Raw genomic sequence first — 19,125 nt, 5'->3', positions numbered from 1 at the left:
GTTAAGCGGTGTTGTGTTAAACCAGCTGTTATAACGTGAAACTGAACTCCGAGTTAATTATCTTAACTGTATTTATTGTGACTTTTAACTCGGACCATGTTAATTGATGCAAAAGTTATTAGTATTGTAATATAGGTAAGTATTATAATATTCAATATGGTATGGTTACACACACAAGCGGAAGCGGATTAAGACGAGTTGCTTTACGACGTATAGTGCGGTGGCTGCTGTATGGAGACTAAAAAACTTTTGTAGATTAAAAAACAAACATTCTTTTTAATTTTAATCAATCAAATAAATATGTAATACGTATAGTTTTTTATACAAGCTTCTCCTCGCGACTCCGTCCGAGTGGATTGGACATTGCGTTCACAAAAAAATAATAATTAATTGTTTAATAAAAGTGCCATGGAAATAAAATAGCAATGACACGAAAATTAAAAAAATAATAATGACGTCACAACTCCGAAATATTGCGTTATAAAGATCCAAGGAAGCGACAGAAGACATCTGCTTCCACAGAAGACAGGAGATGAGCTTAAAAAATGAGAGCGCATTCAGTGAACACGTACTAGCTGAAAGCATTTGTTGAGGCATTACGGAGTGTGCCATCAGTCCGGCGACGACGAGACGCGAAGTTTAGAGTTCGTAGTATAAAAATGTCTTCCGAGCTCACGCCGGTATTAGATTTAACAATAGACAATTAAAGTAATATAATTCATAAAAGTAATAGTTTATAAAAAGCAATCAACTAATTCATATCGGCTGCGAGATTAGAACATCGAAAAGACATTCAAGATAAAAGTAAACCGCTGAATCAACTTAACGACTCGAACAACAGTAAAACGCTTAACTCGCCTTTATCTAACGCGGGTCTCGCTCCTCTTACTATTATCGGCGTGTTTTGAGCGTCGGTGACGTCACAGCCGCCTCGTCTCCGCCGCGGTGCAAGGAGCGCGCCTCGCATAGAACCCTCTGGAAGGCCGGAGCCGCCGGGCGTTCTCTATTTAAATATTTCAATTCCCCTCACATTAATCCTCGCAGATCATCTTCCGTCTCGCTCCCTCCACCGAATTCTTAACGACATTATTCTGATCACAGCCGGACACCTATTCACTAAATGCTAATGCTGCACACACGCGCGCCGCCGCTCCGTACGCACGCGCCCTTCCTGTGTGTGCGTCTAACTCAAATTCGGCCACTCGCACGCAACCGAATAAATTTGAAGACATCCCATTGGTTAATGTTCTGTTAGAAAAAACTTAGGAGGTATTTTGTCGCGTCACGGCTGAATGAAAAAAACTATAATAGATTTTTTTTTATTTTATTTCTAATAGTTTTTTTATGTGTTTACCGTGTTTTTTTTTAATAAGCTCAGAATGACTCCGTCGTTAATGTATTCTTTTTTTATCTAATGTCTAAAATGTTGTCGTGGGTTCTGTCAAAATTTCCGTCCACTCAGGCGCAGTCAAAAATTTTGTCGCTTGTCATTGGTTACTTTTGGGTTAGAAAAAAATTAGAGGTCTTTGTATATTGTATAGTGAATGGATGATATTACGGCGGATGTAACATCTGATACGGCTTATGTAATGTTGTTAGTATATAAGAAATGATATTAAAGTTTTACTCTGATGAATTTCAAAATTGTGTTATTGTTTTTATTGTCATGATCATCAAAATTAATACTATGGAAATGCGATTATATTTTTAACATAATTTTGTACGTTAGAAATGACTTGTTGATAAATTTGAGAAGAGAAGTTATACATTTCCACTCCAGTAATAATATTACATAATCGTAGGTGGAACAATATTTTATTCACCCTATATAAACCTAACTAATTCTAATACATTCATAATTTCTTCAGCGACAGACCCTCAGTAGGGACTTATTATCCATAAGCACCCCAATGTTTTTGAAATTCGAATTCCACATTCAAATACGTGTGTGTGTGTGTGTGTGTGCGCGTCTAACGCGCGCTGTCCCTCCCCCCACCACCGATACCAAAATTTGAATTGCGTTAGATGATTGGTCGATGCTGGTCATGTTTTTTTCTACAGTGCCAGTAACCGGTCGAGTGGGTTTTTTTGATGTTTGATTTATGTACTTGTTTTTTTTCATTTATTAGATTTCACGGCCTCTTCGAAAAAATGTAAATTATGTATTAGGTATGCGAGTTATGAATGGGTAGGTAGGTACTTATAACGAAACATTATATTTTATATTTTTGAAAGAGTGATTCATATAAATAACATACCCGAGTTTTATTAGGTATACCTAATACCTATTTGGTAACATCAACGAATGTTAGATCTACAAACATCAAGGTTACAGTAAAGTAACAAAATATAAGAATTCCACCCAAAAAACCTGAGTTCAAAATCAGATGGAGGCATGAAGGACAGCACGAGCGAATAATTAAACGTTTTAAATTCAGTAGGGTCCCGCTATTGTGTCGCTATAAAAAACCCCAAATTACACTCACACATCCAAAACTCACAGACACACACACACGCACACAGGTCTCCGATTTGAATTCCGAACGCGCGCACAGTTTCCGTGATGGCGGCGCGGTCGTCGACCCCCGTTTTGGAGGGCGAGTGACGTCACAACTGACCTGCCTCAACGACCTTGAACGGAAATTCGGTAGGGGCTTGACGTCTGTCCGCGTTGTTGACTCAGGTTAGTTAGCTTTGTTATGGACACGAGATAAACGCTGGATGAAGCTGACGATACGAGATCATTACTAACGTTAATATAAACAAATACATAGGAAAAGGATAATAAGTTTAAACGACGCACGCATTCTTTGTGTTACTTATTTGCTTATCATGTCGGCTCTCTGGTCTAGACTGCTTAAATTAATTAAGTATCCATTAAATTGAATCCTCAACCGAACAGCGCGTCATGCCATCCTTAAAGTCCGCTGAGTGTATTCAGGAGCTACGTCGAAACATTCATATCGAACTGACACACATACATGCATATTTACTTTATACATACTCTCTAATCGATGTATTTTTCGTTTAGTGAATGTTCACGGCCGACTGTTAACTTATCACCAGTCATCGACACCACCGTCAACATTCAGTCAGAAGTTTATTATTTAAAAATCATTGTACTCACACATAATACGAGGAAATGATATTAAAGTACCCACTATTATTGACAAAAAATATATTTCAATGTCGAACATTTCAACGACAATAAAAATACAAATAACCGAAAAAGAACCTGAACAAAATATTATAAAAAATCGACTGAAAAAGAACCCAAAATTGTTTGACAAAGACTGAACTGTCCGAGATAAGATAAGACACACACACACGCGCACAGACACACACACACACAAACAAATGATGAACAGACATGATTCAGACATTGAGACGGGTGCGTCGACCCCACATTTTGATGAGACACAGCATATTACATATCCATATAGGGAAATACGTGACACACATTAGACACCTTAATATATAAGGCATAAGGACCACAGTCGCAACAGACGACCCCGGAATCTTTGATTGCCATTTCGAAGTTTGAAAAAAGAATTTTCGTATTTAAAATTCGAACGCTTCAAAAAGTTCTCATTTGGAACGGATTTAGTAACACAATGTGAATGTCGGGTAAGTGTTATAGATGACTGCCGGGTTTTAATATATAAAATAATACTACGGTTATTAGAAAATGGCCGTGAAAGTGTAAGTTACACATGCAGTACATATTATAGCGAGTGCGTCGTATGTTGTGTGTAGTCTGGAGTTGAGTTTCGATAATATTATTTATGTCTGACCTAAATACATCCGACCGCACAATAAAAGTTTCAAATTGTGGCTCCTATACGAAATCTATTACCACGTTTTCTCACTTTTGAAACGGATCTGTTTGGAACAATTTAAAGATTATTATTAATTGGAAATAAAATCATTTTTATTTCTTTATTGATAACTATATGTTATCTAATTAAATAGTCTCTTACATATAGAGTGAGTGTGTGAGTTTCGAGTGAGTTTCTTGTAATGAGTGATGGTAGACGGTAGTGGTCCGTTATCAGGCGTCACTGACCCTTCCAATGACTGAAATGAATAATCACCAGCTAATTATAAAAGTTTAACTTGTGAGGACGACATGCAACAGACAGATATTACGATTACATACACACACGCACACACACACACACGCGCACACACACACGCACACACACACACACACACACACATGTACATACCTATGTAAAGCAATTGAAAAAGATGATTTTCGTAAATTTCTGTGCCTATTTAATTATCAAAATTCCATAGAAACGCTCTGAGTATATAATTCCATGATAATAATTGATATTTTGAGTCAAACAAAACAATATCTAAATATGAAGAACCGAATGAGCTGATAAATACTGTATTGATATACTATTCAGTTCCTTACGCTGAGCCACACGGACAGACGTCTTGAATCTTGATCGTTTGATATAAATAACTGATATAAATGATAGTAAATTTAACGTTTCAAAAGACCAACATCAAAACCAATGAGTATTACAAGAACTAAGTACAATCGGTCAAACAAAAAAAATTGTCGCAATTATTCTTTAAATACATTTGATAACACACACACATACATACTCCCCTATAAACAATGTTATAAACATACATAAATACATATATGTTTCATATTAACAAATAATAACATATAGGCGTATAACAAAAGAATATCCTGATTCCTGACTAAGTATACTTACATTGTTTGAAGGGTACGTTATGTTTATTAGAAATTTTACTAAAATGTACCCACGAAAATTAATTTAATATTTACGTGGTTTTTTTCAACAGTAGTACGTGGGTTTGGTTCTCAGAAAACTTAAACATAATCAAAATAACTTAGATTAAACTTATCACTAGTCTATACTAGCGTTACCCGCGACTTCGTCTGTGTAAAAAAAAAAGAAAAACGATTAAAAACTTTTAAGTACAAACTACGTAACCCCCAAGAACAAAACAAGCAACGTCCCTAAATGCTGTAGTAGTAAAAATAGTCCGACCTACTGAGGTATGTGACTCAACTACTATAAAACTCACAAAAATCACCTGCTGCTGTGAAGGGTAGATACTGCTGTTATACAGCATCTGCTGATGTACTCCTTATGATATGAAACAAATTTATAACTGTACCTATTAATACAGGGACACTTAAAAAGTAACAAAAAACAACGGTCATAGTAAAGTAATCAAAATATTCACGAAGTAATGCTGACCTAAAACAATACGAACGACAAAAATAATATTATAAAATAAACGAAGCAAATATGTTCCAGGGAAAAGTTTTAAAGATCGCCAACGGCGGGTTAGTCAAATCTCCTCGTGAGATCACCGGCTGGTGTCATGTCTGTGGGATGGCATCCCATCGAAAGCTATTTTGAACATCCTTACCAAATTGTTGTTCTGATGAAAAAACGTTTGTGATTCTTGAACAATGTTTCTCTTCGCTCTAGGACCGTGAGCACAGCCCTTATCGACTTCCGCATCGGACGTGCCCATAACATTAGTTTGTAACATGTACGATCTGCAGCTTTGTTAGGGGTAACAGCGACCCCAGTGAGTGATCATGTTCGTTGTATCTGTAATTTTTAAACATTTGTCCAATATATATATTAATACAAACTTGAATATTATAAAAAAATATATAACGAAATAAAACCTTGAACGTGGGCGTGACATTGTCAGGTATGTGCAGCACCAGGCGACGTCACCTGGGAACGGGTGCTATAATTCTGAATGTCGGCCAAGGTATGCCTCGCATCGTTACCATCCCAGAAATTAAAGTGTAAGGATCTGGTGGAGGGACTTCAGTAAATATATCGCTATATTTAAACGCCCTACAGTTTTAACAAATTATTGTCATCAACCCAATTGTTACTGATTTGTCAGCACAATAATCTGTGGGAGGATAGGTCATAGTGGAATGTAGCTCGTGCCAGAATCCCAGGAGCACCGCTTTGTGGATTCGCTCAATTTCATTATGTGGTGCTGTTGGTGTGTTTGATGTGCAGGAACTTGTGGTATTCTGAGCCTAACAACTTCATTCCCACCCAAGAAAGAACGCTTTTCAGTTCAGACATAGCAATACGATTATTACCTTTTTCCCCCGGGCCCTTCAGGCCCGAATTTAACGGGTGGGTCCCATCGGGCCACCCACCCCTCCCGGTGACGCTGTCAAAGCCTTTAGAGCTAACAGCTACAGTCGAGACGTAACTATAAAAAAGACTATTTCCTTGATCCGTCTCGCTCTGCTCATCTGTGCGATCAGCACGTTAGGTATCCCTTCGCGCATTGGATTGACAGCGTGGACCTAAGCCAGGTCGTCTCCTCGCAGGCATCGTAAACTATATCTAACCAATGTATGAAGAGCTCTCGCGCACTTAGCAGAGAAGTGTCTTCACAAAGGATCAACATAAAAATTGTACTTTACTTCACTGGTACGGTTCAAAGGGTCGCCGCGGTCTGAAGGCTGCCCGCACGGATCGGTAATTAATCATAAAGATATAATCAAGAAATAATCATAAAAACATACTATTTGTCTCAGTTATCGATCGACAATCAACATAGGATGGGTGAGACATGAGGTAGTTGGCAAATATCAGTGATTATAGTTACGTTCAGAAATTTAAAATAATCTAATACATACTTAACATGTATATAGGTACCTACATTTATTCTAACTTCTGTAGCCAGCAAAAATTAAGTTATTTTTTTACCTAATGAGGATAAATATTTATTTAAAAAGATATAAAAGTTCTAATTTGTCATTAATTTTAAACTATTCTTTCAACTTGATTTCTAAACAACTCGACGGGAGACGCATCAAAGGAAAATTTTTTTTTTTAATTCCGATCATTTTATATTACTTTAGGTACCTCTTAAACCTTCTCTGAACTACCGCGAATATTTTAAGACCTCTGTTAGCCAAATCGGTCCAGCCGCTGTCGTGTTTTGGCGACACTAACGAACGGCAATCAATTTTTATATATATAGATTTCCTGAGCTTACAAAGTAGGTAAACCTCTGACATGTCACCCACAAGTCCGCTGTGAAATAGAGTGGTGGGTGTAGCTAGATACGTAGCAACTGTAATGTGTACAACATAAAAACATGATGAAAGTGAACTCAAAGTTCGACGATCGATAACTATCAATAAATGTCAACACATTCAAATAAATATATTGATTATGTGCTGAATATTACAGCTACTAATACTTGATTCTGTTGTATGTCTGTCTACGTTTGACGTAGCTGCTGAACCAGTCTGATGGAACTGGAACAAGCAGTATACCTTTATAATAAAAATGAAAATTTTACTCCATACTAATATAAATTACTTTAATATGGTATATTTGCCCGATAATATATATACCAATACACAACGGAAGATGACGTCTTATATTATTCATGTGTGTTTGTTTTCCTGTTCTTGTGGTCTCCAAAATTCATAGTTGATTTCGGTTTCCGGTTGTCAAGAAACAATTAACGGCACTACACTATTCAGAGATCACGGGTTTGTCCGTCTTAGGTTTTCCTTGTTAATCTTTACAATATCCTTAGAAGTTCCTATTCAACAAAGACCAGTACTCTCTCCTAAGAATTACTAAGTAGAATAATGGCATACTTGTTTTAAATATGCACATGCATGTATTGCTAATTTAACGGCTGGACCGATTTGAGTAAAATTTTATAAGTATAATAAATTACGACTAAAGGTTGTCTTATAAGACGCAGACAAATACGCAGACAAACATTTAACAATAACATCTATATTGCTCTATACTACATAATGTGTAAATTAAATTAATTTTAACAGAACAAACGGACAGTATATTTTTTTTTGTGTCAGTCAGTGAATCGGGAAAATATAGTCACCGCAGTTTAAGTGCAGTGGTTAAAATTAATCGTTTCTTACAAAATAACAAAGGCAGCCGAAATTGTAATATAAATTCAGACGAAAACAGGAAAAATATTTAAAACAAGCGATGAGTTCTCAGAAAATTTTCATAAATTTGGTAAAAATATTAACAGCCGAATTTAATCACTGACCGAAATATATAGGGAATCCATTGTTATTTCCTTAAACATAAGAAATTAAAGCTCGCTACGCGCTGACTCGACTTATTTTAATGAAACTCTCACAAAATATAGATTATAATTTGGAATAACCTATTTCTGTCACACTAAAAGATCCGAGATCATTATTAATGTGAACCAATAATGATGTTTATATAACATTTGTTATTTATATCAATCTAAACGAGTCGTTATTTGAGGCAATACTTTTAAAGCACCTGTTATAACAGTTCATTGTGAGCAGAGAGGGATGGATGTATATGATAACTGTTGTGCGACAGAGACAGATATATAACATGACCTTACACAAAATGTGCACAATTGGCAGGTCAGTGACACGATGCGATAAGATAAAGAAATTTCGGGCAAACGGTTTACTATGACTTTGGATAATAATTTATATGACGTAAGTTAAATTTTTTATAATATTTATATAAATATACACATTTTACGATGATTCTCTGTGCTGAAGAGAAAGATCTTGAACTAAAAAATAATCAATCGTTCTAATTTTCATAACAGTATCGATTAATAATGAATTCTAAATGAGCTTTATTTCTTTTAAACTTAAACTATACATTAAGAATCGAGATAGACACCAGTCCGCTTAATAATATATCGAGAGTGTAGAAAAGTAATATCTAAAATGTTATCTGTGAACTTGTGCTGCCATCTGTGATGGTTTAGTTAACGTCAAAACTACTTTAAATAAAAACGTTAGTTCTGTTCTGCACTAAATAGCGTTGTTTTATTATAGGTTATGGGCCCAGAAAATTAATGAAAAGTAGTGTTTTAACAAGTATTTCGTCACGGTACGAGTGTTAAAAAGACTGTTTCGACACGCGTTTACACTGTGTTGTGTAGATTGGCTGGACATTCGTGAAATAAAAGTATTTTATTCAGAATTACGATGGCGGCAAACTACTTGGTAAATGTACCCAAATTACGCGGGCGGGAAAATTACAGCGAGTGGAGCTTCGCGGCAGAGAATTTCCTAATCCTTGAAGGCATGAAACATTGTGTAAAGCCAGAAGGAGCTGTAGTAGGAGCTGCAGACGACGAGAAAACTCGAGCAAAATTGATTATGACAATCGACCCGTCTTTGTTTGTACATGTGAAAAGTGTAAGAACAACGAAAGAACTCTGGGATAAACTACAACAGTTATTCGATGACAACGGTTTTTCAAGAAGGATAAATCTGTTACGGAATCTAATTTCGATAAGATTGGAAAACTGCAGTTCAATGACGTCCTACGTGACTCAAATTATTGACACGGCTCAAAAATTAAGTGGCACGGGTTTTGAAATAAATGACCAGTGGACAGGCTCATTGTTATTAGCAGGATTGCCGGATCGATTTTCACCGATGATCATGGCAATTGAGCATTCAGGCATTAGCATAACGGCTGATTCTATCAAATCGAAATTGTTAGACATGGAGTCAACCATAGAGGAACGTGATGAAGTTGGCGGCGCGTTCGCAGCTCGTTCGAATTCTAAGTACAAGAAAAATAAAATGGCGTCAAGAAAAAATGTCAATGTTGGTAGCACTGCCGATACGTCAAAGTCAAACGTGACATGTTACAGATGTAAACAAAAAGGCCATTATAGAAATCAATGTACTAATAACGAAAATAACGCGTCGAACTTCAAGGAAAAACCCCGAATGCAGTCTAATGCGTTTAGTGCTGTGTTCCTGAGCGGGAATTTCAGTAAAAATGCATGGTATATTGACTCTGGAGCCAGTGTACACCTTACGGCAAATGAAAGTTTGGTTATGAATGCGTCGTATGATCAGAAACAGGAAATTATCGTTGCGAACAGTGAAAAGTTGTCAGTTTTGTGTTCTGGCGATGTGAAAATTATAACTACAACTGGTGATATTGATTACGAAATTATGGTTGAAGACGTTTATTGTGTTCCAAGTCTGGCGACTAACTTGCTATCAGTCAGCCAACTCATAAGCAAAGGAAACAAGGTATCTTTTTCTGATAGTAGTTGCTCGGTATATAACAAAAATAATAAGTTAGTAGCAACAGCATTACTAGAAAATGGAGTGTACAAAGTAAACTTACAAAACCAGGAACATTTGGCTGCATCAGTTGTATCAGGTGTTACATGGCATCGCAGATTAGGACACATTAATAAAGACTACCTGAATCAGATGAAGACTGCAGTACAGGGTATGTCTTTTGATGAAAAAGTGGATATTGGTAAATCTTCATGTGATACATGTTGCGAAGGCAAACAGTGTCGGTTACCTTTCAAGAGTATCAATCAGAGAAGCAGTGACCTATTAGATATAGTCCATACAGATATCTGTGGGCCTATGGAAAATATATCCATAGGAGGATCCAAATACTTCTTGTTGTTTGTCGATGATTGTAGTCGAATGGTGTTTGTTTATTTTCTAAAACACAAGAATGAGGCTTTGAGGTGTTTCAAAGAATTCAAAGCCCAGGTGGAAAATCAAACTAAGAAGACAATCAAAGTATTAAGGAGTGATAATGGATTAGAATACTGTAATAAAGAGTTTGACAATTATTTAAAAGGTGCTGGCATAATACACCAAAAAAGTAATCTATACACACCGCAGCAAAATGGATTATGTGAGCGATTCAATCGTACTATTGTTGAAAAGGCAAGATGCTTACTCTTTGATGCCAACCTAGGGAAAGAATTCTGGGGTGAGGCTACTAACACGGCAGTATATCTACAGAATCGAAGCGTGGCTGCAGCATTGGGTAATAAGACACCGTATGAGATATGGACTGGCTGTCAGCCCGACATAAGCCATATCAGAATCTTCGGTAGTACTGCAATGGTCCATGTAGCTAAAGAGAAGCGCAAGAAATGGGACAAGAAGTCAGAAAAATGCATTCTCCTTGGATATCCAGAAAACATAAAGGGATACAGGCTGTATAACCCAGAAACAAAGAAAATATTGACTAGTAGAGATGTGGTTATAATAGAGCAGGAATCAAAATCTGAATGTCAGATGGAAGTTTCCTCTCAGAGTTTTGATTCAGTGGGGGAAGAAGAAGTTAATATAGATGAACCAAACTCGGAATCTGACCACACAGATAGCTCAGAGGACACATTTCTGGATGTGGTTGATGAGACATATAAACCTAGTGATTCTGAAGCTGAAGATATCCCGCAGATTAGACCTCAAAGACCTACACGAGAGAGGAAGCAACCAGACAGGTTCAAATGTTCAAATTTTTGTGCTGGTGAGAGCACATATGATGATGTGACAGGATTGTCTCTTCAGGATGCCTTAGCCGGACCTGAAAAAGAACAGTGGAAAATAGCTATGGCTGAAGAGTTACAAAGTTTCAAAGAGAATGATGCATGGGAGATTAGCAATCCTCCTCAAGATGTTAGAGTTGTAAAGTGCAAGTGGGTGTTACGTAAAAAATATGATTGTGATAATAACATTCGGTTTCGTGCGCGTTTAGTGGCGAAAGGTTTTTCACAAGTTCAAGGTGTGGACTATACTGACACTTTCTCACCTGTAGTGAGGCATACCACATTGCGGCTTTTATTTGCTCTGTCTGTTCAACTTAATCTTGATATAACACATCTTGATGTGACAACTGCTTTCTTGTATGGAATTCTTGAAGAAGACATTTATATACAAATACCTGAAGGTTTTCTGAGAAAGTAGAGAAAGGTCAAGTTCTTAAATTAAAGAAATCTATGTATGGTTTAAAACAGTCTTCAAGAGTATGGTACAAGAGAGTAGAGGAATGTCTTTTAAAAATTGGCTTTGTTAAATCTAAGATAGAACCTTGTATGTTTTTGAAAACACAGGATAAGTTAAAAACTATTGTTACTCTGTATGTCGACGATTTCTTCATTTTTTCAAATGATATTATAGCTACTAAGCACTTAAAAGATGTTTTATCTGACAATTTTAAAATTAAAGATTTAGGTGAAATCAAGAAATGTCTTGGAGTAAATGTAAAAGTAAATAAATGTGAGAAAACAATATCAATAAGTCAGGAAGATTATATTGATCAGCTGTTACTTAAATTCAAAATGAGTCAATGTAAAACTGTTCAAACTCCAATGGAGACTAAGTTACATGCATCTAAAGATGAGAATAATGTAGATAAGTTATTGTTTCCTTATCAACAAATGATAGGTTCTTTAATGTATTTAGCGGTTCTTACAAGGCCAGACATTGCATTTGCAGTTAGCTTTTTAAGTCAATTTAATAATTCCTATACCAAACAGCATTGTTCATATGTAAAACGCATATTGCGATATTTAAAATTGACCAAACATTATGGTTTAAAATTTTCTGCAGATGGGAACTCTGTCATTGAAGGATTTGTAGATGCTGATTGGGGTGGGAACACTATTGATAGAAGATCCTACACGGGTTTCTGTTTCACTTTGTCAGGTTGTGTAATTTCTTGGGAGACAAAGAAACAGAAGACCGTGGCTTTATCAAGCAGTGAAGCCGAGTACATGGCTTTAACTGAAGCATGTAAGGAATCTCTTTATTTAAGAAATTTACAGTTTGAAATAACTAATAAGAAGTACACTATTGAATTATATAATGATAACCAGAGTGCATTAAAGTTAACTCAAAATCCAATCTTTCATAAGAGAAGCAAACACATTGACATACGTTATCATTTTTCTAGAGAATGTGTAAATGATAATATTGTGAATGTTAAATATTTACCATCAGCTGAGATGCCAGCTGACTTACTTACAAAGAGCTTGTGCTCTAATAAGCATTATTATTTATTGGATAAGTTGGGGGTTCAGCACATATGTTAAAGTTAATAATTGTTCATTATACTGATTTTTATCAATATAACATTGTTAGATATAGTGGGGGTGTAGAAAAGTAATATCTAAAATGTTATCTGTGAACTTGTGCTGCCATCTGTGATGGTTTAGTTAACGTCAAAACTACTTTAAATAAAAACGTTAGTTCTGTTCTGCACTAAATAGCGTTGTTTTATTATAGAGAGCATAAGAATAAAGACAAATATAAATTTGGCGATAAATGAACACCTAAAATAAACAACACAGCAGTCGAGTATTCAGCCGTAGTGTTGTTCCCAGTTCTGTGCTCACAAACACAAAGGATTTAAATTCCGAACGCACATTCGAACACCAGCCAGGATTTAAAAAGTAAAATTCAAACCGATTCCAAAAAGGTGACAGCGAAAGTAAAAGCGTCGCACACATACACGATACACACAGACCTGACCTTTCACAACTTTAGTACGTTGGCCGAATACTTGAGGTCGTTGCCATCGAGGCCGATGCATTTGGCAGGACGCGTTTAAAAAAAGAATACTCTCGTTGAATTCGACGAGAATTCACTTTTGAAAATGGAATGCGATACTTGAATTGTTTCGTCGCTCGAATTATTGGAATGATTCATGTGAGAGGGAAATGAAACGTTTACGAAAATCTCATTCGTTTTTTATTATTTTTGTTCGCTTTAAAATATCGGTAACCCGCTTATTTCCTTGTTAGTGTTGGTACATAATTTTTGAGTAGTTTTATCGGTCGCCATCTTAAAGGACGTACCGATTAAACTCGCTTGTTGTGACGAAAGTCACTCCACAATACTCATTGTAAACATTTAAAATTTTGTCTTGCATTTTTAAGAAATATAATTTTGTAATTGCCTGTCATACGATATAACTTTCAGTTTTTGGAGAGACCAGTGTTCAGGAAGACCTTTTATAGATTAATTTCATTTAATGACTATATCTTAATATTATTTACATAACTTATACATTTGATGAAACATTAAGTTTAGTTTAACAATCTAAGAGATATCTTGACAAATAAAACAATATGTTTATATAACTGCGGTTCGTATTATTTTTGTTTTAATAAACGACCCACATTAAACATTTAATTTATGAATTAAATATTAAAGTTTATTTTTAGTATCATTTATTTTTGTAACATTTTTAATTTGCACACCGACGTATGCAAGTGATATGTTTTTAAACGAATATTGATTTAATGTATGTTATAATCACATTAAAAATTTTATCCAATTTTAGCTTATTAACATTATGTTGTATTTTATTTAATCCCATTAAGTAGTTGTTTTGTTTTTATTAAAATTATCTGTTTATACAAGTCCAGGACTATTCTGTTACACTCAGTCTCCAAATTAAGAGCTGGTTTTAATCTGTATAACATTTGAATGAAAATTTTATACATCAATAGTCTGTAGTATAGATGCAAGCGATATAGAATTACATCGTACGAAGTTACGTAGCGGCCAGTTTATTGACGCCTATGTATGAACTTGAGTTTAAGCCTCTGCGAATGTCATCTAGCCTCAGTACAACCACAGTTGTGTGTCCGTGTGCATCTATGCAGCGCGCGCAAAAACAAAACTGCCCGCTATAAACAACCCAATTTGGATAAAAAAAAAACTTTAAATGTCATTCCATTTTCAAAATAAATTCCCGCTCAACCAGCGCTGGAAAGAGACGGATATAGCTCTCCGCGACCGCTATTTCGGTGACGTCGTCCGGTGCATAGCGAAATAAAATAATGAAAAGTGGCATTCAGTAATTTCGTTGTGTTTACGCGCGTTGCTAGTTTCTTTGGTTGGGTACCGCTTTTTCGGATGCTCCTCGCAGGAGTGGCGCCATCTTCTGACTCGTCGGGAAGACGCATGGTGTTCCATGGAGCTGTCAAAACAATAATAACCTCGAAAACACTGCTGCATAAGAACACACAGCTCGCTCGTGATCATGGTGCCGTGAATTTGGTAGGACCGCTGGCGGAAAATTGATGTAGCGGTTTATATAATTTTTTCGAAACTTAACCTAGGACAATCTTCAGTTGCGCGCGAGCTGTGCCCGAGGCCCGCACGCTCCTCGTTACTCACACACCACACGGAAAACGACGAAAATCCGCCGAATGGACCTCGCCGGCGAACCGATTCCCGCCGAAATTGCTTTCCGAACTTTGCCCCAATCAAAACTTTTGAATTTGGAACGCGGATTTTTCTGAAATTTGAAGTGAAACTTTTCTTTGCTCAACATTGTGATGATAGACATAGTGCCTTATGTACAAACAAATATTATATTGTGATGTCATAGTGCAAAATTAGTTAGGAACTAGTTTAATGTGATAGTGAACTGTATATTGACCGAAATTATACGAGGACTTAACATTCATATTGCTTATGGACTGCTGCACCATATATATAAGGTAAGGAATCCGTCTCGCAGCTATGGCAAAAATAATTACAGTTATAGGTAATTTATGTTGAAGGAACGCCAATCTTAATCTATGAACTTGATTGCATTGACGCGAAGTTCGCACACGTCAAGTGCATTCCTAGTTCAACTAGCAAATTCAGTCATTTGTACAGCCAGCTGTTGTTCGTCGGATTTTGATCTTTATTGTATTAATTAACGCTATGTACATATGGTTTGTAGTTGCGTGCAATTTGTTTTTCGGTAGTATGAACTTGTGTGTACACTTTTAATAGTGTTTCGGTTCATTTTCCGTTGCGCTCCGATCGTCGTGAAGTTGTTCCTACCATCGTCTATCGCTCCGATGTAGGTACACTCTTAAGGTTAGTATTATGATTCAATTGAATATTTATTTCCTTTAACTATTCCAAGATAATAAAACTTAATTACACGTTTTTTTTTTCATGTTATTATTGCGATAGTATTTGTAATGTCTTAGAAGTGTTTAAGAAAATTCAAATACATAATAAAGTTGAGTATATTTAATGATCATTTCCTTTGTCCGTTAATGTTAAAATAATAAGGAAATGCAATCGCGAGGTAACAACTATAATATAATATCAGCAGAGATTGTACGTTCGTTCACATTGGCGGAGAAAGTTCAAAAAAGTTATTGTACCTAATGCAATATAAATGCACCATGATGTATAAGAAATTAAATATATATATATATTTTTATCGTTTCTTAAGCTATTATCCCACACATTGAAGTCTAGTTTTAAGAAACTCATTCAAACTGCGCAGTAATTGTTTTATGGAGTTGCTAATTTATGATAAGATAATGTCTTTAATAGACGAAACGAGATATAAGTTTTAAAGTATTCATTAACGTTAATAGTTCTCCCTCGCGTGTGTTACTTCATAACGTACGTTTGGCGTCTGCTTATAGGATATTATATTACATATTAAAAACATGAATCAGAAACAATAACCTCTATGACAATATCGATTAACTATTTCAATCGTGTGATACGAAACACTCGAATTATTCACAAACTTTTGACACAAATCAATATTTACTTGTTTGCTTTTGTTTTTATTATCAACCGGATTTATATGGTTTTAATTGTGTTGCGCAATAATATTATGTATATACGAAATTGATTAAAGACTTTCGTTTTGGTAGAATTGATGGGAATTTCGTAAAACACACACACATACACACACACGCACACACATATATATATATTGTAGGTATATATTTATTCAGGTAGGTATGTATAGCAGGATATATTTGTATCAAACATGAATTAAGTATATAGCACAAAAAAACAATGGCCAATAACTCTCTATTTGATAAACGATCGCGTTAAACAAGTATAACGCAGTGAATATTAGGAAAGTAGATTTTTAAATTATTATTTTTTTCGTCTTTTTCTTTGGCTTTGGTTGAAAATTCACGGAATAATATCTTCGTTTGCGTTCACACGACGGAGAATTCCACAGCACAGACTTCATCTTCACTGTCACTAAGAAAAATTCATCATCAAAAAACAAGTTCCATAAAAAAAAAATCAACCTTTTTCGGTGAAAAGCCCTCTCCTGTGAAGCTTCTAGTTACTCCTGTAATATAACTATACCGCCAACAGTACAATTAACGATTGATTCAATTACTGAAGTGGTTATTGTAATCAGATAATTCGATTTGTAAATAAAAAATACAAAAAAAAAAAACCTACTATTGCTCACATAAACCCATTACAGCCAGCCATTATTTACTTTAAGTACGCAGTATCAACTGTCAAAGTGGTTATTGCCCTTTGGAGCTATTTTAAACCGTTTTTAATCCTGAAAGGAAACGTTACGCTGGACTCTAGCTGTTTTAATACTTTAACTTTTATATATACAATAGTTCCAAATATATTTATGTTTTGTGTGTAGGCGGTATGTTTTTTAGCGAGTACATTATTTTCTGTCACGCCAGTGTATTGAGGTCGCATTACTCACTGTTTACACACGTCAGCTGAACCCGCTGCAGTTTCGATAGCTCAGTGGGCCACGATGTTATTTAATATGCTAATATGACAATAATAAACTCACAACTCGCACTGCTGGAGCGAGTGCGACGAGTCGTATGTTACGTCCGTGTTCAATGCGATATATAACGCGTTATGTAATATATATATATAGGTGCTGTGTGGAACTTCCGTAATCTGAGCGCAAGAAAACTCATCACGATGTCTAAGATGGCGGACTTTTTTGTGTGCGCTAACGGCGGCCGGGCGGTCTTCGCTCGGCGGACGGCGGGCGAGTGTTTTAGAACCAGTTTCTTTGCGTTTCATACATTTAACCTTGTCATTAGGCTCCACTAGTCATTTTTGAATTTCGAACGAACGACATAACTATCGTGACACACGACGCAAATTAGACTCTATATCGAAGGCCATACAACTCACAATGCAACACGGCCGATAGCTTTTATTACATTCCTGTAATGAAAAGTCATTTTCGTTTGAGAACATTCTCCGTCCATAGATAGCGACGACATGAAAGTATGCTCCGTTTTTCTTGACACTTTAACAAATAGAAGAATTCCTATATATAAAGCGAGTGATGTACTTAGTACGTGTAGATTATCGGCAGGTTTATTATAATAAAATTGTAGTTAACGAACAAACAGTTCGAAGCGAGTTACGTTGTATTATAACCGAGTTCACCAAACACAACGACACGCCGGCGGTAAATTGTTTTCCCCGTTTATTTTGGTGTATCGATTTTCAAGATTGTAATGTTGCGTGACTGTGAAATATTTAGTAAACCCCTGTTAAAACTCGGCCAAAACCAATACTAGCGTACGACTGGAAGCTTTCTAACCTGACTGCTGTAGTAGAACGTAGTAGTATGTAGTAGTGAACGTGATATCACACATCTATTCTATTAATAGAATTCTTTTTTAAAAAATAATATTGTTATAATTCTTGTCCTAATAAAAATTAATACTTTTCTACATATACGTAGTATATTTTCAATGATCGCTCGTTCAGTAATATAATTTTATATCAAGCTGTTAAAGGTGTTGTCCAGTTTGCCTTATTACGCTCCATGTGATTCTGGATACCTTTCGCTTTGCTTGGGAATTTTGATTTTTTTAATGTTATGAAGCTATTTAAGTTCATATGAATTTCGACTTACCTGAAAACTGAAGAGGCGGTCGTAAAATGTTACGAAACCTCCAAAATACTTGGACGTTTTTAATTTAGATAATACCTAACTAGGAATTAATTTCTGATGATAATGATGATATTCTATACCATGGTGAGATGCCTGAAAGAATACTATCCATCGACCTTTAAACCAAAGTCAACCCATTAACTCTTAGTGACACACGTTTGTTTGATAATTGCCTTACTTCTTAAATGTATATCGTGACCTTAAAGGTTAATTCATTTTTCAGGGTCTGAATTGATCAGGATTCAGAAAACTTCAATGTACCTTCGATTTCTGTCGCAACTGTCATTCTACTCTCTTCCACTTCCGGTCACTTTTCTGAGTCAGTGTATAAGAATATTTGATAAGATCAGAATATATGTATAGTTCCATCAGCACTACCTTCGTAAGAAAATGCCCTATATCGAGTTTTCTTCATCCTATATAATTTTAATATTACTTTACTTAAAAAAATTAATCAAAGAACTGTGTCCCGTTAGTTATAGTTGAATATAAATGTAATTGCTTTCATTAACAAACCCGGCGCCTGTAAGCTAATATCTCAATCTGATACCCCGTCTATCATGAGAGGAGCTGTTATCTA

The 19,125-nt window shown here is 35.7% G+C and overlaps 1 protein-coding gene and 1 long non-coding RNA gene across 4 annotated transcripts in view; one reads left to right on the top strand and one right to left on the bottom strand.

Moving 5' to 3' along the window:
• Window positions 1–14,447: 14,447 nt before the first annotated feature.
• The window catches only part of LOC116774780 (mushroom body large-type Kenyon cell-specific protein 1-like), an 88,984-nt gene continuing 84,306 nt past the window's right edge, over window positions 14,448–19,125 (top strand). For 2 of the 3 annotated variants that reach the window (XM_032667533.2, XM_032667530.2), the window contains exon 1: window positions 14,448–15,327. The gene's annotated coding sequence lies outside the window, so the exon portion shown is untranslated. Of the gene's footprint in view, window positions 15,328–15,647; window positions 15,698–19,125 lie in introns of those variants that run through there. The other variant, XM_032667531.2, reaches the window with a different exon arrangement.
• On the bottom strand, window positions 16,589–17,454 carry LOC133319494 (uncharacterized). Its single transcript, XR_009753086.1, has 2 exons — window positions 17,322–17,454; window positions 16,589–16,843 (listed from the first exon to the last, which is right to left on the bottom strand). It is a non-coding gene; the product is annotated as an uncharacterized LOC133319494 (long non-coding RNA).

This window comes from Danaus plexippus, chromosome 23 (assembly GCF_018135715.1).
Source record: "Danaus plexippus chromosome 23, MEX_DaPlex, whole genome shotgun sequence".
Classification (NCBI taxonomy): domain Eukaryota; kingdom Metazoa; phylum Arthropoda; class Insecta; order Lepidoptera; family Nymphalidae; genus Danaus; species Danaus plexippus.
Note: the sequence above shows the minus strand (reverse complement) of the source record. Positions and strands in the feature narration are given on the sequence as shown.